Raw genomic sequence first — 23,468 nt, forward strand, 5'->3', positions numbered from 1 at the left:
CATATATAAATGTCAAGGAGATGAAATTATTTATTACTATTTACCAGTTGGGGCCTTATAATGTACTTCATAGTCCATAGGTTGATAAAACTTCTTACCCTTCCATTTGAGGAAAAATCTTACCCTTCCATTTGAGGAAAAATCTTACCCTTTATCATCATTGTCATCATCAACATCGTCATCATCACCATCATCTTTGTACTGGTCGAGTTGGGCGACGGGCGAACTAGGCGACATAATGGTCAGGCAAATGTGGTTTAATACAGTTTTAAAAACTAAGATTTGATAAACAATGCCCCATAAATTTTTTCATGGTATGAAACCTCTTATAAATATTTATTAGTATTATCCTATTATATCTAATTCTAGTGTTCACTCTATTGATCCCATAGGATATTTATTCCAGGTTTCATTAAAGGTATCTAAAGGTGACTTAATTCTTCTCATTATTACTTGCAGTAATCAAATTCCTTGAACAAACTTACTCTCTAAAACTTGTTTGGAGTTCTCCAAATATGCACATAGTTGATATGATTCACTTAGTTTCCATAGGATTTAGGAGTTCAAGTGGAATTCCCATGAAATGTTGATCTTAAATTATACCCATCCTGAATAAACTCCTAAATTTGAAATGTTATAAGCTAAATTTGGCATATTCCAAGCCTAATATAACTGATCAACAACTCATATCCATTCAGAAACATAAAATATTAATATACCCTTAATTATAATTCGAAAACATATGTAAGCATAAATATAATCAATTAAATAGCCATAAATAATGAACACATTGATTTCTGAGGAAAACTCACCATAGAAACACTATAAGACTTAACTTATTAATCACAAAATCTTTTTCAATCCATGGTGCTCCATCAACATTCTTGAATAGAATGAGTTTCCTCTCAACAAATAGCACACAACTTTGGTTTTGCATTGTTTAAATTATGTGGAAAATCTTTTGTTCTGTGACTCGTAATATTTGGGCATATCTTATAGAAATATACAACTTTTATTCAGGCTAACATTTGGGTCTCTATTAGTCAATTCTATATTTGCAAAAGTCTTTAGAGTGTCTTCATTTGTACATATTGTACACCATAGGCAATTTCATTAAAGGGTCAAGTCTGTAAGTCATTTTTGAAGCATCTCAAGCTTTTATTCAACTTTTCTATCAAATGATGATGGGATAGACCAATATTCATATGATTCCATATGTTATTCTTCTTTAGGGCATCTTGGAAAGCTGTTACATGTATTCAAAGAGTAGCTGTTATATTTTATAGAAGGCATGCTATGAACCATTATATGAGCAAGTCCTTGTTGATTATATATGGGATATGGCTAAGAAGATATATAAACCTCTCGTTGTATTCCAACACAAGTTCACAAGGCATCTAATTAGTGCCTTTTATTTTTTGTGCTATTAGATGTTTGACATATTGAGTTTTAAGGAATGATAAAAAAATGTCCTTCACTTCCATTTTTGTTTAATTCTCCTTAAAATTCATAAATCATGTTAACATTCTTTTCTTTAATGCTCCAACACACTTTTCAATTTGCTTTTCTTTGTGTGTGGTATATCCATCACAACCCAATTTTTCTCACATATGAACCAATGATTTTTAATATCTTCATCACCCTCATAGAGGGGTAGATGGTGGTGCAACATTTGTTTAAGGAGGGTTTTTTTTACTATATTGTAGTAGGTGGAGCTAGTCATAGGATAGTCAATGGTTTCTTAGTGTTTAATTGATCAACTTTGGTTGATTTTACTAGAAGGTTTATTTCATCGATCTAACAATTTTGATCTTTATAGTATGTAAAATGTCTTGTTTGTGGTTGCATCACTTCCTTGCAATGTTTGAAAAAAATTGAGGTATCCTCCTCAAATAGTAAATCATATAAGGGGTACAGTTCTAATATATTTTATGTGGAGTAGTATGTTATTATCTCCTTCAATACTTAGCCAATTTCATTTTTTTTTTACCTTGGTATTCCAAGGAATAAAATATATCTCACATTTACATGGTTGTCTAGTTGATACCACTATGAATATTTTCAATTACATACTTGTAAATGTTCCTAAAAGAATTCTTGAACACGAGGAATTATTGAACATATACGACTTGTTACATAAGGATTTGGATGATTATGTATCATATGTCCTAACTCTCAACCTGTATGCTTTCTACATTCTCTAACAATCAAAGGGTGACAATGCCTACCTCTGCCAACTTTATATATTCATTCAACTCAGGAATCGTCAAGGATTCTTCCCATGCGACACACACACACACACACACACACACACACACACACACATAATCATCAAATTGATTTAACACTCCAATGACTTGCCACTGTTGAGGATTTTTTGTTTGAGATTGATAATGGTTTGCAAAATCATGCATCACTATTCTTTTCTTTTGGCTTTTGTCCCTTCCAAATTTTTGAATATTAATCGTTTTCTTGTATGATTGCATTCTTTTGAGCATCCTTTTCTTTTTTTCTTCATCTAGTGCATACTCTCACTCTCTTGTAGTTGACTTCCTCATTTTCCTCAGCATAATGACTCTTCAATGTGTATCAACTAAGGTTACTCCATTTTAGGCATTCTCACAAATTGTCACCCCCACCACAAAGCCAAAATTACTTTTACTAGTTGAGAAAGGTACCACAATTAGCCATTCATTTCTATAAGTATTCCTAAGCTTCTTGAGCAATTTTTCAACTAGCATTCAAAAAATATTCCCACCTAGATTGTCATTTTTTCTATTAGGTACTAGTTAGTCTTGTTAGTGGAGATTGGGGTTCAACAATGTTCCAAATTCTTTGGCAAATCAAGATTTTGTGAATTAAAGTGGGTACTATGTAGAGGAACTAGTCAAACAATTTTTTGTAAAATCCTATTTTAACATCATCGAGAGATGCCTTTCTTCTATTGCTTTCTCCTCACAAAAGTCATCTATGTTTTTTTTGACCTAGACATCTAAGGTTGTTTGACCACTATTAATCAATTTATAGACAATTCATTAATCTTAATTAAGATTAATCAAGTGCACCACATTCTATAAATTTCTCAATTTCTTTAAGAATGAATATGAGGAAATTTTCACATGTTTTTGTGAAAATTTGTGCTTTCACCTATGCAAGTGTGACATAGTTTCATCTTGGATCATTTTTGAAATAATTTTAGAATTTCTTTATCACCACTCTTATATATATATATATCTATATAGATATATAGATATATAGATATATATATATATATATATATATATATATATATATATATATATATATATAATCATTGAGAAATGGCAACAAGAAATTCCAGTTTAATTTGTCCTTGAATTAAAATAGAATTCTTTTCTCATAGCAATTTGAAAATAATTAATTAAGTTTAATTAACTTAATTAATTTAGGAAATTCGAATTGGAAGTATTTTAGAAGACATGTATATGTTCTCCCTAACTTATAGGAGTTAAAGATGAGTTATGAATGAGTTGTAATTAGTTAACTTAGTTTGTTGAGTTAAGTCCAGTTAAATTAGTTCCAATCACTTTGAGGAAATAATAGTGATTAAATAGTCAGTTGGGACACTAGTGACCTAATTAGTGCTACTCTAGTTAATTGAAGATTCCACCATCAGAAACTCATGCATGTTGATTCTGAGAAAGACCCAGTTGAGACTAGAGTGCAGGGACAATGTACTATTTGTTTTAGATTTTTCTGAGTTGCACTGATAGTGCATGCAATCAGGAACTGATCCTTGAGGGATTGCACTATTTTTAGAGGCTTTATTTCCCTTTAAATACAAGATATCCTTCATAGGAATTACATATTGGAATAAAGACTTGGAGAGCTTGTGAATTGGCTAAGCTTTGGCCTTGAGCTTGCTTATGAGTTGGAGATTGAATTATTTGAGTGCCGGGAATGTTCTAGAGAGAACAAGCATTGTAATTTCATCTTGATTTTACTGATTAATACAAAACAGATAGTGGGGTTTTGAGCTATGGCTTTCCCCAGATATTTATTGTGTTATGTGCCTTTGATTCTCTTCCTCTATTGATTATTGTTTGCTTGATGTTTATGGGCTTCCGCTGTAAAGAGTAGAAGTATATTCTTGTCTCTTGTTTTAGTAGATTACATGAGCTTGTGAATCTACAGGTTTTTCTACAATAATATATATTATATATTGGAGCATTATATAGGTTATGTAATCGAATAATCAAAATATCGAGTTCACAACAGAGCGAGAAAGGCATAATCTAAAAGGTCGGTTGCATAGAACAGGCACGAGGGCATTCGAGCAAGGAAGAGCAGTGGGCACGAGGGCATTCAAGCCATGCAACATTGGACACCTATATTCAATATGGAGGTAAGTTCTAAACCCCAATGTTAGGTTCCTCTACTCTTTTCCAGGTGTGTTCCCTCTCGGGGTTTTTCTATGGTTGAGGATAAATAAATCAATGTTACTTTTGTTTGCTATTTTCTTTAAAAGAAGGCATTTCGTCAACCCTTGATAGAATCGGCTCATAGACCTTAACCCATGATTGTAAGCTTGAAACCCTTACCCATGACTGTAAGTTCAAAACCCTAGAAGGTTTAGCTTGATTTGCATTCTATGACATTGTCTTAGTTGACCTCTCTGTATTACTTACGCTATTATGCATTATTGATTTTGTAAGTAAATATGGAGGAAACTTTGCTGGTAGGAAGAGACTAATTCGATGAAAATTCCCTTACAACACGAGTTAAAGACTTCAAAATTGAGTGCTTGTTTCTTTAGTTGAGTGACATTGGATGAAGAAGGAGGTTTCTTATTTGTTAGATTTAGATTTGGGAGATGATCTTGAGGTACCGACTCACTGTTTTCCGATAGTGGATAGAAGTAGGATTTTCTCTAGTTGTGAGTGATAAGTTCCCGAGCAAAGCGAGGGATGATGCCCAATATTTTTTCACTAGCTATTGATTTTTAAAATGCTTACTGATAGAAATATGGGTTATAAAGAGGATTGGAGTAATGAAACTGAGATTAGATTTCCTGGGCCTACCTTCAATTACTTGCATCTCCTTTTCTTTTGTTTGATGGCTCACCAACTTCTGTTGATGGGAATTTCTATACTCCACTAGGTTTTTATCGTCAACCTTCCTATCATTCTCAATTTGTAAGGCCAGGTAATATAACCTTTCCTTCTCTTACCAATCCAAATATTCTATCTAGTAGTTTCACCTATCCGGGAAAGCCAATCAGAAAAGGAAATCTATCTCCTATCCTATAACATAGTTTCACCTACCCCTACAATCCAACCCTTCCCAATCCCAATATCAAGGTAAGGCAAGTTGGGTGTTTAGAGTTACTTTGGTAAAGCTTATATTAGTCCCTAACAATCACTTTCTCAATCCAGCTTTAGGTTTCTTTAGCTTGCTAATCTTCTTGTGATACACACATATTGACTTTTGCGTAGGGTCCACTGGTTGTTGGTAATAAACAAGCTTTTTCATTTATTGTAAGATACTTGTTAGCATAGAATTTGTAATGGTGAACCAAAATGTTACATAGAATTGATTGCTTCTCCCTAATCTCTTACATTATTGTTTCTTATTGTAGATGCTAACTCTAGGTTATCTATTGGCAGATAAAGCCACTCCCTAGAAAAGTGAGTAACTTGATGAACATGAGGTGGAAATTTCAGGGTAACATTTAGAAGAATTCGTTAAATAATGTCACATGCAAATTCTTCTCTTCATTTGGGTTCGTGCTTGCTAGCCTTAGGGGGTTGCCTCTAGAGTTGCATGTGTTGCTTTCTTGTAGTTTTGCAAAATAAAAAAAAAATAACACGCAAAAATTCCTTTGGTATACAATCAAGTTCTCAATGTGGGTTACAAAATATATTTTGTAAATAGTTGTGGAGTTCCCTTCAACATTAACATTAAATGATGAAATAAAATTCAGAATGAAAACATTTTAAAATTTTTGTTACCAAAATAAATGCCAATGAATTTCTAAAACATAACATCTAAATCATCGAAATACCAATGAACTCTAAGGGCCAGATAACAACATAACTAAGGTTTATTATGCATAAATCAAAATCCTTTGATTGCGTCAAAGAGATAGCTATAGATATAGTGTAATGATGTTTCCTACATAAGAATATAGAAGCTAGAAGATAGAGAAAGAAAGTGAGAGAGAGAGTGATGACAACTCAGTAGCTTGAACGCAGCAAAGCTATCACTTTACATAATTGGTACATGGACCTGTGGGTTTTGGGTTCACATATACGTCGGAAGCATTTTAATAGGCGACCTTCACATTAAACCCGGAAGCAAACAAGCAACGAAATTCCACATAACCCGATCAATCACCGTTGGGCCTTCGTTGAACGCATAAGACTGGAACTCAAATAAAATTAACCTGTGTTGATAACCTATCGGATCCGCTCAGGCCATTAATCCTCGCACATGTTCACGCGCGATTATCGTCCAATCAATCTCGCGATGAACGGTTTGGATGGCCAGAACCCAATGAGGGTTTAAGCCTGTTAGATAAAACCTCATCGCGTCTGTTTTTGGAATTAAGTCTCGTGCTTATTCCGATGTGATATGCGTTCGATCGCCTTTAAACGAATAGTTCGATCATCTCTAGACTTCAACTGGATTAAGTTACAGTTTATAAATTTCTCGAGTCCAAAACTGAAATACTACTTATGACTTTGAGGCTGCGCGAGAAACAACTTCCCTCCTACGAAAACCACCTTTCCATTATGATTAACTTCCATGCATCTTCATCACACGATGACCATAGATCTCCTCCCATCGGACGACTGCGATCTATCTGAGCGGACGGTTATGGTGGTTTCCTTCGAATTCTTCTTCTTCCATTAAGATTCGTCGATCTCAGCGATCTGACGGTTCCTGTTCTTTTCTGCCTATGCCATTGATCTTCTGCTTATTGGCGGAATTATGTTAAACACGTTTATCTCTACCATACTCTGGTTAAGGCACTCACATTATTCATACAACGCTCACTCTATGATATTGTATTTCATTGGATTGCCATCGATCCTTATAGTGATCGATGGTTGATCAATAAACCTATAACACAGGATTTTAACTCTTCCATCACATACATCTAAATTATGATTAAACATTACACAGACACATGAAATACAGACAACACGCATATTTCATTATATACAGAACTAGATTACAGTCTAAGGCATCTCAACCTTAGTCACAAATTCTCCTTTTGATTACATTGTATCCAATCTCTCCCCCCTATCACAACACGCAGTTACACAATTTATAGAAATAACTACAAAATCATGGATCATTCCAAATCCATGATCTTCCCCTAAGATCGCTCAAACCAACCCCTAAATCTCTCGTTATACATACATGGCAGATAATTAAATTAATTAAGCCTTCTAGAGACTTATCAATTCCATCAATTTTGACCTGTTTTAACAGAATTTTCCCCTAGTTTACAATGGTTGTCCACGTTCCCTCTTTCACCACTTTGAATTCTGATTTTAAAGAAGGGTGCTCAGATGCTACTGCATCAGACTCCTGAGGTACAAAAATTTATGACCTCCTGGTCATATGCTTCTCCTTCATCCCTTAGAAATTCAACCCACCTCCTCAGTGGAATTGCCTTTATGATCTTTCCGTGAGCTGCAACGAAACCTCTGCAGCAACAGTCTTCCCTGCTACACAATACCTCACCAAGCTTCTCTCCTCTGAGCTCAGTCTTTTGGCATCTCTTTGGTTCTCTCTTCTTTGGAACCATATGAGCACTCCATGCTCTAGGTTGCTGCAATATTCTCACTTTCTTCTACCACTATTTGTACGATAGTAAAGACCACAAACTCACCAGTCTTCAACATAACTATACCTCCTCCTTTTGTTCGCAAACTCCTTGCAGGAAATATTTTCCCCGCTCTGATACCAAATGATGACAACTCAGCAGCTTGAATGCAGTAAGGCTATCACTTTACATAATTGGTACGTGGACCTATGGGTTTTGGGCCCACGTATATGTTGGAAGCATTTTAATAGGCGGCCTTCACATTAAACCCGAAAGCAAATAAACAACGAAATTCCACATAACCCGATCAATCATCGTCGGGACTTCGTTGAATGTATGAGACTGGAACTAAAATAAAATTAACCAGCGTTGATAACCTATTGGGTCCACTCAAGCCATTAATCCTCTCACATGTTCACGTGCGATTATCATCTGATTAGTCCTGCGACGAATGGTCTAGATGGCCGGAATCCAACGAGGGTTTAAGCCTTTTAGATAAAACCTCATCGCGTCTGTTTTTGGAATTAAGTCTCGTGCTTATTCTGACATGATATGCATCCGATCGCCTTTAAACGGACAGTCTGATCATCTCTGGACTTCAATTGGATTAAGTTAAGTTACGGTTTATAACTTTCTTGGGTCCGAAATTGAAATACTGCTTACGGCTTTGAGGTCGCGCGAGAAACAACTTCCCACCTATCATCACGTGATGATCGTAGATCTCCTCCCATCGGATGGCTGTGATTAATCCGATTGGATGGATATGGTGGTTTCCTCTGAATTCTTCTTCCGCCATTAAGATCCATCGATCTCAACGATCCGATGGTTCCTGTTCTTTTTCGCCTATGCCATTGATCTTCTGCTTATTAGTGGAATTACGTTAAGCACGTTTATCTCTGCCATACTCTGGTTAAGGCACTCACATTACTCATACAACGCTCACTCTATGATATTGTATTTCATTGGATCACCATCGATCCTTATAGTGATCGATGGTCAATCAACAAACTTATAACACAGGATTTTAACTCTTCCATCACATACATCTAAATTATGATTAAACATTACACAGACACACGAAATACAGACAACATGCATATTTCATTCTATACAGAACTAGATTACAGTCTAAGGCATCTCAACCTTAGTCACAAATTCTCCTTTTGATTACATTGTATTCGATCTCTCCCCCCTATCACAACACACAATTACCCAATTTATAAAAATAACTACAGAATCATGGATCATTCCAGATCCATGATCTTCCCCTAAGATTGCTCAAACCAACCCCTAAATCTCTCGTTATGCATACATCGCAGATAATTAAATTAATTAAGCCTTTTAGAGACTTATCAATTCCATCAATTTTGCCCTATTTTAACAGAATTTGCCCCTAGTTTACAATGGTTGTCCATGTTCCCTCTTTCACCAATTTGAATTCTGATTTTAAAGAAGGGTGCTTAGATGCTCCTGCATCAGAGAGTAGGCCATTATTAAAGAATATCCAATTAAATAAGGAACAAATAATTCCCTCTCCTAAGTAAATCTACTTGAAGTAAACAACCCTTTACAAAACAATTTTAAAAATCAGGCCAAATTAAAATGATTTTATGTGACACAGAGAAAGAAACCCAATATGGGTTTGTAGTTGCTACAAAGTTCAAATCCAGAAAGCCAAAAGTTTTCAATTATAAACTGATATCATCCATCTATTGACTAACCAACTTGGGACGATAAAATAATGCCCACAATCAAATCATATAGGGCGAGCACCTTTGTAAAAAGAGTATGAGGATCATGTCCAGAAAAAGCTTAGGCTCCTAGGCATTCGCTCTTTAACAAAAAGGAAAAGTAGCCATAAGTAAGAAAACATATAATATATTTATTTAATATGACTGTCAATTCTCCTCACCTATTCTATCTCAGTATTAGGTACACATGCAAAAACAAATTGATAATTGATTTCTAGCATCACATAGACATTCAAATTGTGGCAATAAAAAAAATAATTCTAATGAAAATTTGGACAAAATTTGATCATGTTTTATGTGTTATTAATTTTAAAGAGAATATATTTTAAACACTCTCAATAAATCACTCTCGTTATGAGGAAATAAAGCATTAAAAGTTTGAATCATAGAGAGGCCTTCCCATGACCAAGCAATCCACCAAACAATCCAAACAAAGACTTCCCAAGGCCAAGCCAACCACCAAACAAGCCAGACAAGGACTTCCCAAGACCAAGCCAACCACCAAACAGGCCAAAAAAAGACTTCCCAAGACCAAGCCAACCACCAAACAATCTTCCTTGAACAAAAAAATATCTCCAACGAGTCAACAAGGTTGACCTTCCCAAGAATGTAACTTCTCTAAATTTCGACTTCATCAATAAGGTCTCCAAATTCAGCTTCCAAAAACCTGAATTTGCAGTAACCCAAGAATCACAAAAACTCGCACGATTGGGATAATAATAGTAGTAGATCATATTTATTTCTTTTGTTGAGATTCTTCTTTTCTTCACTAGGGTGATTTATTGTCTTCTAGCCTTCTTACACTACTTTTCTATTACAAATAAAATGCTAATATGTGTGTCACTAGAGGAGGTCAAAGTCCTCTTATTTATAGTCTTCACAAGGGCTAGAGTAGGCCTCTCTAGGCCGACTTTATCATGGATGGATGACTTGGTCATGGGGTATTTATAGAATTTTATAAACATAAAAATAATATTTTATTTCTTGATATGAGAGCCGAATCAAGTCTATTACATCATTACGTAAACTTTGACTCAAGAGAAAAATCCTAGAGCACTCAATGGGTGCTTAGACCTAGGAACCAAAAACTTTGAGCATGAAACTCATTCTTTAATAAATAAATTTTCTTTTACCATAAATTTCTTTTTCTTTTTCTTTTGATAAGTACATTAGATATACATCATGTCATGAGCCAAATACAATTATGAAGACCAATACTAGTTACAACTTTCAATAGGAATTTCACATGTTACACCTTCAATGTATTCTAGGGAATATTGCTCCTCAACTAGACTTGTCTCTCCTTTTTTTGTACTTCACTTTTCTTCTTATCTACAGACTTGCTCTAAAATGAAGTTCACATGTTATGTCTCTTAAAGGACATCAAATGTATACTTTATATAGCCTTTGAAGGGTTCTTTAAGCCTAATGTGAGGCCAACTTTAGTCAGCTCGCTGGCTTGTTATTGGGAGTACTATAAACATTTTTCAAAAATACAAAATGATTTTCTTTCTTTGATACAAGTGCCCAAATGGGCCTTTACATAATGAAAATGACATTTTGACTCAAGACAATCCTATAGGCATGCAATGGATGTAGGACATATTGACCAAAGACTCAAGCATGAAACCCATGATCAATATATAATAATTACGTCATAACATGAGACAAATTACAATTATGAAGACTGAAACTAGTTACATTTCCTAATAGACAAGAGCATATTGAGTCAACTAAGTCGTAGGAGCAACACGAACTATGTTCCCATTTTGAGTTTCTCACTTAATTTGGGACAAAGTTTCATTCAATACATGATGACAACAAGAGAACTATGGTTCATGATATATGTTGCATGATGACATTGTCCAGTCCTTTAAGTGCAGTGAAACAAGATCTCCAAGGGAAACAAAACAATATCTCTTCAAGATGAGGGCTCTTCTAGCCTTTCATGCTCCCCAAGGCAACCTGCAACACGTCCTGCGATTTTGGACCTGAGGAAGCCCTAGAAAACCTAGGGTATTCAGACATGTGAACATTAGAAGACAAATTACGAACTTTCTAAATCTTGATGCATCTATCTTTTTTTTGCTAGTGCAAGAGACGATCCTTTCATTAATTCAAAACTGATTTACATATGTTACACACACCCACGAACGGAGTGGGCACCAAACCATGGTGAAGTCAACCAATGGTACGAAAAAAACAACCAAAACCAAAGGACTACAATCTCGGGAAAAGAGCAACCCAAAAAGCGCAGTTAAAAGTTAACCGAACAGGTGCTCGTTACAAAAGTCTATAAAACTAAACTTTAAATTAAACCGATGGTCCAACCTAACCACCCTGGCCCCACAAACAAGCCCGATGAAAATCGACCGTAGATCTAATTCAACAGATCCAACGGTGGATAGGAATATCGCTGAACCCTATATGCCGCCATTTAACGTGCGATCATGACGGTTTTTCAAACTGTCCTTCTGCCACGCGTCAATCATTGAATGTGATCGCTGTGAAAAAGTAGAAACCGCTTCCCACTCGCGGGGCTTGCAAAAACCGCTCAGGAACTGGAAACCTTTCGGAGGAAAAAGAAAACGTAAGTCGGGGGCATCAAGAGTGCCCAGCTCCCATCCACACGACCAACCAGTTTGCTAGAGATATTGTGAGAAGAGGCCTTGACTGGCCTGTCTGAAACCCTTAGAGGAAAGCCACCCGCTTTGCAGCCACAGAGGCTTTGAATGAGCTTGCTTCTTCGACCAATAAACCGCCAAAGCTTACTATACACTGTAAAACTAAAAGAGTCCACTCCTCTGCTCATGCCGCTTCTGGGTTGTCAGTGTTACCTTCCATGGTCCTGTTTCTGAACATCAACCAATCTTCTTCGGCTTGATCATGGCATTTCGCCTTAAGAATCAGTTGAGTTAGCTCTTGCCATTTTGTTGCAAACTTTTCCTCTGCGCAATTCACTCCTTGATTGGCCAGGAGGTCCGCCAGCTTGTTGGCCGTCCTTCAAACATGTTTAAAAGTGATGGTACGAAGGCCTTGAAGGTGGTTGTGGATCCTTTGAAAGATCTGATTGAGCCTCCAGTTCTTAGAGACCTTTTTCGGAGCAGTACCCCAGCTGATCTTCTTGACTGAGTTAATGATTAACTCAGAATCTACTTCCACAATCACATTGTGTCGATTATCTAGAAGCAAATATTCTAAACAATGTTCCATAGCCAGAATTTCTGCCATATTGTTGGTGGCTTTACCAAGATGGCCATGGAATATAAACAAGATATTCCCTTTTTCATCCCTTAAAACTCCACCATGACCCACAGTACCTGGGTTGCCCTTTGAGGCTTCATCAATGTTGAACTTCAAAAATCCTTTGGGGGGAGGTTGCCAAAATTCAAGCTCTGAGTCTTTGAAAAGATTCTTCCCTCCCAGGCTTTGAGGAGTCAACCTTTGTAGTCCAAGCTGGCAGAGAATCCTCCACTCAGAAGCCGAGGGAGGATTCACAGGAAGATTTCGGACAATGGAGCTTACAGTCTCTTGTAGTTGTTTTAGAATATGATCATGAAGGTACAGGGGCAGTTTTTGTTTTTCCTTGAATATCCTGTTATTCCTTTCTTTCCATGTGTTCCAGATTATGAAGCCTAGTGTTAGAGCCCAGGCAATGCTAAGAACTTCATTATTCGTGAAGTTTCTTCTCCAATTGCTCAGGGTGTTGGTGATGCTTCCAAGGTCTTTGTCCGACTGCTGGAATATGGAGGCAAAAGAATCCCACAGCTTGGAGGAAAAGGAGCAGTTATTGAGAATATGCTCCATTGTTTCCTCTTGCATTTCACAAAGCTGGCACTTGGAGGGCCCCAGAACACCTCTTTTCCTGATATTGTCCCAAGTCAAAATTTTCCTATGTTGCACCAGCCATGTGAAAAGTTTAATTTTCATCCAACCTTGTTGTCTCCAAAGTCTTTGCCATGCTTTATCCGGAGCTTGGGAAGCCAAACCAAGGAGAATTTTTTTTGCCTCCTTAAGATTAAAGGCGCCCTCATTGTTGTTGCCCCATCTTAGCTGGTCATTCCCTTCTAAAACAAAAATTTTCCTTCTATCTAACTCTTGCATTATTACATCAGCTTTGTCTTTTAAAGGGTTGTCATTTCTAAGATCAAATTTCCTCCATTGTCTCCACTTTCCTGCATTGTTGGTCCGATCCCAAAAATCCTTAACTTTGATTAATCCTTTAGCATCTGTCTCTACCTTCAGTTCCTTTAATTCTTCTTTCAAAAGAATGGGTTCCTGTTGCCATCTGTCCTCCCAAAACAGAGCTAAGTTTCCCTCTCTAATTTCCCAGAAGCCATTTTGTTGAACTAGACATCTATTGTCCCAGGCCTTGTTCCATATGTGTGATCCCTTGATATTACCATCCATTCTTATATGATCCTCACTAGGCCATGAACTGGCATATTTTTCTTTCCAAATTGTAGCCCACTGAGCCTTTGGTTCTTTTAGCCAGTGCCACCATAATTTAGCCCCTAGAGCTTTGCTTAAAATTTCAGGATCATCCAATCCTAGTCCTCCATAATTTCTGGGTTTGCAGATTTTTTCCCAAGCTACCAAGGCCCATTTTTTCTTTACTTCCCCCTTTCCCCAGAGGAAGTTTCTTTGAATGTTTCTGATAAGCTGCATAACTCCTTTAGGAGCTGGGAGAATAGAAAGCATAAAAACTGGGATTGCTTGTAGAACAACCTTTGTGAGCACTAGTCTGCCAGCCAGGTTTAAGGATCTAACCGTCCATTTTCTGATTTTGTCTTGCAGTTTGTTGATAATTGGCTCCCAGATGCTTTTGTGTAGTGGCTTAGAAGTAAGAGGTATCCCCAAATATTTTGAGGGAAGAGAATCTCTTTGAAAGCCCAGAATTTTGGCAATGTTCTTTTGAATGGCAATATTAGTATTAAAGAAAAAGATCTTGGATTTGGTGAGATTAACTTCCATACCTGAAGCCTTGGCAAATTCATTTAGAATTTGTTTGAAAGCATGAGCTTCTTTGACTATAGGGATTCCTTGCAGCATCGTGTCATCCACAAACTGTTGATGCGTCCAAGCCTGGCCCCTGTCAGAAAGTTGGAGACCTTTGATCTTACCAACTTCTTTGGCATGATTGATAGATCGACCCAGTCCTTCCATCATAATGATGAAGAGAAAGGGAGAGAGTGGGTCCCCTTGTCTGAGGCCTCTAGAGGGAAGAAAAGTTTCAGAGGGAGAGCCATTGACCAAAATAGAGAAACTTGAGGAAGTAACCAGGGCCAAGATCCATCTTACCCAGTTGTGATCAAACCCAAAGGCAATAAGTATTTTCCTGATATAGTTCCAACTTAGTTTATCATAGGCTTTAGCAATGTCCAATTGCGTGATCATACCAGCCTTTCGGTTGATAGTCAGATAATGAACTACCTCGTGAGCTTGAATAATATTGTTGAGAATTTGCCTTCCTTCCACATAACTGGCCTGTTCCACAGAAACCAGAGATGGAAGGAGAGGTTTGAGTCTATTGGCCACCACTTTTGATATTATCTTGTAGACCACATTACATAAAGCAATTGATCTAAACTTTTCTGGAGACTGAGAAGCCTCCTGCTTGGAGATAAGAGCAATGAAAGAAGTGTTCAGAGCTTTCAGAATAGTTTTATTCATCCTGGAATCTTCTACCACATTTAAAATATCCTTTTTAACAATGCTCCAGTAGGCTTTGAAGAAATCAACATTGAATCCATCTGGGTCCGGTGCTTTACCATTTTGCATCTCTTTGAGCACCTCGCTGACTTCCTCCTTGGTTACTGGCTTGTTGAGGTTGAAATTGTCCTCATTGGACACCAGCCTAGGAATGCGTCTTGTGAAGTTTTTGATGGAATTCTCTCTGTTATAACAAGTTTCTTTGGCAATGCCTTGAAAGTTCTTGACCAGAGCTTTTTCAATTTCATCATGAGAGTTGTGAAGAATGCCCCTCTCATCCTTGATCACTGAAATTTTGTTATGAACTCTGTTCGCCATTGTGGATTTATGGAAGAGCTAGTATTTCTTTCTCCCTCTTTGAGCCATTGAACCTTTGATTTTTGCCTCCAAAATATTTCCTCTTGTTTGCACAATTCCTCCCATTCTTGATGGTATTTGGTGACCTGATCATTCCTGATTTCATCAAAGCCATCTGTGATAAGGGCTTGGTTGAGTTCCTGCATTTTTCCTTCTACTGATTTTTTGGCTACAAAAATGTTGCCATGTTCATTCTTGTTCCATTCCTTGAGCTTAAGCTTAATGCATTTTAGTCTTTTTTGAAGAAGGAACATATTGGTGCCTTGGATATTCAAATCTTCTGCCCACCATTTAGCAATATTACTGTTGAAATCTGGATGAGAGAGCCAGATGTTTTCAAAGCGAAAAGGTCTATTTCTTGGAGTACCAATACTTTGCACCTCCAGATAAATCGGCCAGTGGTCAGATCCTCCAAAGGGTAGGATTCTTGCTGAAATTTCCTTATTATTGAGCATAAGATCCTCAGATATCATGAATCTGTCCAATTTTGAAGCCACCTGAGATTCTCCTCCTCTTTTGTTGTTCCAAGTAAAAATTCCATAACTGGTTGTAATGTCCACTAACTTCATAATGTCTGTGAAAGAATGAAACCTCAGAGAGTCTTGACTTTGGATTCTAGTTCCACCTTTTTTCTCTGAAAGCGATTTAATCATGTTAAAATCCCCTCCTAGTATCCATGGCATTCTTGCATGTCTGTCCCTTAGTTCCTCCAGAGAATCAAGAAACTTTAGTTTTTCTTCCAATCTTTTGGGTCCATACACATTGGTGATTAGGTAAGTTTCCTTATCTCCGACAGGCTGGATTCCAAAGGGTGAGAATACCTCCTGCTGTATTCTCCGCTTTGACTTCTAGAAACTCATAGTTATTGAGCCACTTGCTATGAATCCCTTTTAATTTCTGAATGGAACACTTGGTTTCCTAAATGAAGATCACATCCAGAGCTATTTGTTTCATTATGTTACTAATCAGTATTTGTTTCCTTTTACTACCAAGACCTCTGATATTCCAAGAAGTAAACTTCATTATTAAAGATTGGTGAAGGAGTAGCTGGTTAGATCTTTCATCTTACCTGAGTCTATCATTAGCTTTCCACATTCCATTAATAACTCGTTCTGCTTTTTCCTGCCTCTTTTTTTTCCTGGGTTTCTGGGTGCTAATACAGGTATGGGTCTTACCGTTTTTACCCCCTCATTGCTCTGCTTTTCCTTGCTCCTTTGCCTCTCCGGTCCTTTGTTTTGGGTTTTCCATATATATAGCTGCTGGACTTTATTGAACTCCTCTGGAGGTAAAGAGTCTATCCCTTCTTTAGTTCCTTGAATCAAGAAATCTTCCAAGTCAAGATTCTCTTTCTCAAGAATCGCCTGAAGTTCTTGGTCCTCCGTTTCCATCTCACTTGGGGTCATCTCCTGATCCATTTCTGTTTCTGCATCACTCACCATCGTTTCTGTCTGCAGAATCTTATTTGGTGTTTGTTCCTTGTCCTCTACTTTCTTTTCTTCCATTAATTCTTCCCCTTTCGTCTAGTCTACTGTGTTATCTTCTTCTTCCACTTCCAAGACTCGGAATCTGTTTTGGTTGTTTTGTTGTCCTTCAAATTTCTGTGCTTTTATTCCCTTCTTGTTTCCTTTTCCTTTGTATGCCATTTTTTGAAAGCATTCAGAGCCTTTCATAGCATTAGCTTTACTCTTATTCTCTATTCTAGTGAGAGGGCAATCCCTGAACAGGTGTCCATGTTCATGACATTTGCGGCATCTGAACGGAATATGTTCGTAGTCTATGGTTTGAACCCATTCTTCATCATGAACTTCCAAGATTATCTCATCTGGAAGAGCTCTAGAGAGATCCATCTCCACACAGATCCGAGCAAAGGAAGTATACTTTCCCCTCCTAGTGGCTTCAGAAGCTTTAACAAACCGTCCTAGCTTATTTCCTATGGTTGTTAATGATTCTGTTTGCCAATAATCAAGCGGAAGAGAATAGAGCCTTACCCAAACCGAGACTGAAGTAAAGGTCTCACGTTCTGGGACAAAATTCATGATCCAAGGTCGCATATAGAGACCTGCAACAGCAAAGAAGTATGGCCCACCTTCAAAAACTCTATCCTTGTCTTTGATATTCACAAAAACCACGGTAAAGAATCCCTTTGAACCTAGGTGTAGGTCAATGCTTCCTTTTGGTTTCCAGTGGTATCTTATCCACATTTGTAAGGCTTTTTTAGTGGGCCATAAACCCATGAATTTGCAAATGATTGCATAGGTTTGCATATATTCCCTGTGCTCCTGCAGAGCAGGCTCATTTAACGTGACTCTGGGAATTACAGCAGCTTTGGGCTTACATGGGCCCATGTGTGCTTTGTTTTTTGTTCCCTGTTCCTTGTCTTCTTCCTCATTCTCTTTAATAATACTTTTCTCCTTGGATTCCTGTCCATTTTGTTCCTCTTCACTGTTCTTATTCCTTCCCGTTGAAGGTCCTCTATCATTTTCCATGGGTTTTTTTCTTTGCTGTTCACGGCTTGCTTGAAGGAGGGAGTGGGGATCCCTCCTCTGCGCCCCTCCATGGATTGTTGCCTCTGTAGCAACTCTGAAACCCTAATATTTTTCTTTTCCCGCCTTCGCTCCCGACATCCTCCTTGATGCATCTCTCAATAGGTCGAAGATCCATCTTTATAAAGCATTTCCAAGAGGCTCCATTAGCCCTCTATAGGTTAACTTTTTCTTGGCTAGCCGACTTAGCCTTGGGAGCCTTCTAGACATTTCTAATTTCAAAATAATTTTTCTTTCCTTGATACAAATTCCCGAAAGGGTCTTTTACAATATGACAAGGACTCTTGACTCATGACAAACCCTAGGAGCATTCAATGGATGCTTGACCTAATGAAAAAGTGACTTGAGCATGAAACTCATGCTTTACAAAAATCATTTTCTTTATTCTTTTGAAAGATACATAAGAATTACATCATGACATGAGTCAAATGACAATTATGAAGACCGAAACTAGTTACATTCTTCAACATATTGAAGTATGTGGGTAATTTTTTGTAATGGAAGATTAAATGCTATCAGATTATGTTGAGTTCTCAAGTTATCGAGTGAGTTCATTGGTTAGGATGAATAGGTTCTCAAGTTCTCAAGTTTTTAAATATTACTTGAATATTTTAAATGCAAAGAACTTCCTTGTAACTCACTTTTACTAATATAATGTTCTTGTGGTTTCGTCAAGACGTTTCTCAACATCCCTTATGATACTTGCTAATAATTTCTCTCATTTGATGGAGTGTTATAGGACATTCAACCAAACAGGTATTTGTCAGATCTATCTTTGTTGAGTGATGAAATTTTAGGTAGGATAGAAGAAATTGACCAAACATTTGCTACGTCATCTAGCAGGCGAAGATCAACTAGAGGTGAAAAGATTAGAAGAAAATTTCATATACACATGGAATTTTTTCTTGCTAAAGGGGGGTCATGTTCTTATGATAATGAGGGAATATATAAAATTGAGGTTCCCTTGAGGTGCAAACATCTAGTGATACAATGGGCACCCAAGGATCTTCTTGAAATAAACATTGACTTTTCTATCAATGAAAGGATACACCACATTGCCCCATCATCATTACATGGTTTGGGGTTATTTTCCATGGATAGCATAAAGGTATGTTACGGAGGATTAACTCAATTGATGGAGTATGTCGGACCCTATTGCAACTACAGTGATTGGGTACGAATAGTCCAATATACCAAAAGTATGCGAAAATATGGAGTGGTCGCAAATTATATACAACTAAAAGAAAATGATGAAGATAAAGGCACAACTATGTATATTGATGGAAGGCCAAAAGGAACAAGGAATATTGTAGGGTTTATAAATAATACACGAACCCTTGCCACAAATAAGAAACCTAATTGCATATTCGAGCGATGTGGATGAAACCGTGTATTTGTATTTGCCATTAAATCAATAGTTGTATGGAAAGGGTTTCTCATTGATTACAATTTGAATAGAATAAATACACGTATTTCTATTATGGGGGTGGCATGTATTCAATTTTACCTAACTTGTAAGCAATGTCTATTGTATGTTATAGCTGTAATTTACTATAATATATTGTTAGAAATCTTGTAAGTTGAGCAAACATTTTAATACATCATGGTTAAAATATTGTCAGGTTGATCAAGGAAAAAGGACACCAACCTCACATCAGGTAAACATCAATGTAGTTGTACTTAAAATAATATAACCACGAGATATATATACAAGTAAAATTTTATCCATTATAGAGTAAGTCAAATTCCTAATTTTAGGCATCATATAAATAAATGAAAGATTCATAATGCATATGCACAAATTGAGCAAATGCATTCCTTCATCCTTTTCAAAGTATTATTTCTATATAATATGGAATATATTCTCATCCTATCATAACTCCTCTTACAAGAGCCATCCAAGATGATGGAGTTTTTATAAATTTAGAACCTTTTATATTGGCCATGATATAACATGAAGTTTCTATATAAATTTAGACATATGTCAATAGTGGTTTTCTTATTAATATAATGATGATTAATTGTGGATGAATTGAAAATTACACTTATTTGATAAACATGGTGATAAGGGGAAGGCACCAACCTTAGAGAAGTCCACAGATGCTCATGAGGAAGAGGTTACTTATGAAGCAATTTTATGTCCGTTGATCCAATCCAAACAATAAAGAAGCTTAAAATCAAAGAAAACAAGAAAATTCTTTAGTTCTGATTGAGCCTTAGATATATGAGATAAAAGGAGAAACCAAAGCCTTGTTGCAACAAGTTCGTAAGTATGGGGTGAGAAAATCATTTAATTATCCCATTTATTTGTTTATTATTTAGTTATCTAATCCTTTATAAAAAATTTCTTTATTTTACAGGAGTTTTTAGTAGAGTACAATCCTTATGCTACGACTATAGGGGCCAACGTTGGTAGCAGTGCCGATGATCCACCTGTGAGTGAGTCACCGATCATTGAGACAAATACACCCGCTCAACCACCCATACCATGATATGCACCCCTTGAACAATGTACCGTAGGATCTACACATGATGTTGTGGATGCAGAGCATGATCCGATTGCACAATTTGAAGTGAGATTTCCTAGATCTTCCCATGTTACTAGCACGGGATCACTACCGATCATGTTTTTGGTAGATGATGACAATGTCCCCATGAAAATAGAGAAAATTCCAGGTATTTAAGACTTATATATATATATATATATATATATATATATATATATAAAGTAAAACTTAAATGAAATTAGTGTATAGTTTATGATTATTTTAAACTAATGATGATATCTTTTTGCAAGAAATGATGTATTTTATAGGTGTTTGTATGGAAACATCTTGGAAATATTTAGGTTGATCATTTGCATAAACTATAAATCCCAAAGTTCCATGTTAAAAGATGAACTTATTAACAGGATGGTTTGCGTGTTCGGTGAGGAGACCTTCAACAATTTGGAGTTACCTCAAAGGCAAACCTACATTTAAAATATTTGTGGGATCAGTATAGGTCTCAATTGGAAAGGGTCAGGTTACATTGATTCTAGAGATAGAGTGGAGAGTGTTCATGGAAAATGCACACGAGAAGGCACTTCGAAAAGCAGGGAAGACTCCAGCCGAACCAGGAAGGTATGAGGCACTTTTAATAATGTAATTATGATGCTTTATTACCATTGCAACATATAATTAAGTTTTTCAATGTTTTAAATATAGGATCCCAGATACTTCCAAAGCCACAATGGATAGAATAGCCAAACATAGGCAACATCATCTTGGCCTGGGTGGTTACTTGAAACTGGCCACAAAAATTGTAAGTATATTAAAAAATAATTTTCATCCAAATTATAAATTGTTAACAATTTTAATTTAATATCACAGAAGAAAAAAAAATCATGCTCTCATGCAAAATTGTAGTGGTCACAATTCAAAGAGGCTCCTTGGGAGGAATACCTAAAACTTGCTTTCAAATATGGCTATCAATCCATGGTTGAATGAAGGACAAGCTTGGCATCTTCACAATATTCCACCACCCAACCTAACACTCAGGAAAATAAAAGAAATGAATAACATTTATAAATCATTACTTGTACAATCTATTGGTTATTATTTTTGGCCATAAAGTAATGTGCTTGATTGTAAAAAGCAGGCAAGCAATGTAGATACAACACATGAGCCTACTGACGGTGGAGTTCCTGGTCTTGAAATTGAAGTTCAACGGAACTAGAGGTATTTCATGTGTTATAAAAAAATTGTAGTATGGAATACAATTAAAAATATTTAAATGCAAATGGTGTATTAATTATAACCTTTCTTGTTTCTACACCAGAGCATGTACAAGATGTGGCCAGAGAAGAGGAGGAACATATGGCCACATCCGAAAGTATTCTGCTTCCCTCCACTATCGAAGCAGGTAAAGAACACTCTACTACTCTTTTTATTAATAAAACATTTGTAATAATAATAACTATAAATATGAATTTAACATTTATTTCTTATTGCAGTTGATGCTCGGCCCCACTTGCAACAACATAGTCGTAGGACTAGGTCAACAACAAGACATATTACACTAGAGACCACAACAACTGAAGGGGGCCAAGATCAAGACATCCTTGCTAACTACATATTAAAAAAGAGAAATAAACCTGATAAAAAATTACTGCACTTGTTTATTTAGAGCCCGTATTTTTGAGTACCACATTTTTGACTAAGAAGTTGAATGCCTCATGGCATGTGCACATGTAACTTTGGACGATCTTAACAAAAAGTTGTGATTTTTCTGTTGTAAAAAATTAGAACGATTTTGTTTCATATTACTTAAACATATTTTTTGTGATAATTTTTTTGAGATAAAATATTTTAAGGATGTATGAATGAATGAATGAATGATGAAACCCTTAAAGGCATCATATATTTGTCATCTTTCTTCATCCAAATCTAGTTTGAGGTTATGCTTAAATTATAATACAAACAATTATCTATAGAGGCTTAACCAAAACCCATGTAAACTGAACAAGGGGAAAAATCTAGAAGACACATTCTAATATTTTGTCACATATAAACTTTGTGGATTTTATTAAACATCATGGCATTAAAGTCATTTTGAAATATGTACAATCCTTATGACTACTAGGCAAACCAAGGAAGATTTCATAGGTTAGAACACTAGTTTCCATAAGCTTTATAATCAGAACTGCCATGCATTAGCCTTGTTTCTAACGTACCAACATTTGTTAAATCAAGCACCCATTTTGTCTTGGGGATGACATACTTATAAACATTTGCCTAGTGAAGGATTTGAGTAACTCCAAATCTGATTTTGTGGACTAATGGATTATTATAACGTGATATGCATGACCTTTAGGATTTTCCCTCCAAAATGTTGTGTTACAAAACTTCTAACATTCTTGTTAATAAAGAGTCGATGCCTTCCTTTCCTTGAATAATGAATTTCTTCTCTTCTCCATGAACTAGTCCCTTCGTTATGATGTCTCAATCAACCTTCCAAATGAATAGTTAAGGGTTTAATCCTCTAAGTTTCAGTTATTAAATTTTTCATCTTCATGTGCCCCTTTCAATTACATAATCGTTTCAACTCATGTGAAAATTAACTCAACTATCTATTTGAAAAGATCATGATCAACAAAATATAGGTTTCTCATTGAAATATACCATTGACTCACTTAATACTACTAATTAGATCTCCTAATCTAGAATTAATCCAAGTCACCTCATGTCAAATCAATTAACAAAAATATTATAGCCCATTGTCTAGTCACCTCATGATGGTTCTCAGCCA

This window comes from Pinus tabuliformis, chromosome 3_2 (genome assembly GCF_031772625.1).
Source record: "Pinus tabuliformis cultivar Carrire ecotype Pingquan chromosome 3_2, CPIR1, whole genome shotgun sequence".
Lineage (NCBI taxonomy): Eukaryota > Viridiplantae > Streptophyta > Pinopsida > Pinales > Pinaceae > Pinus > Pinus tabuliformis.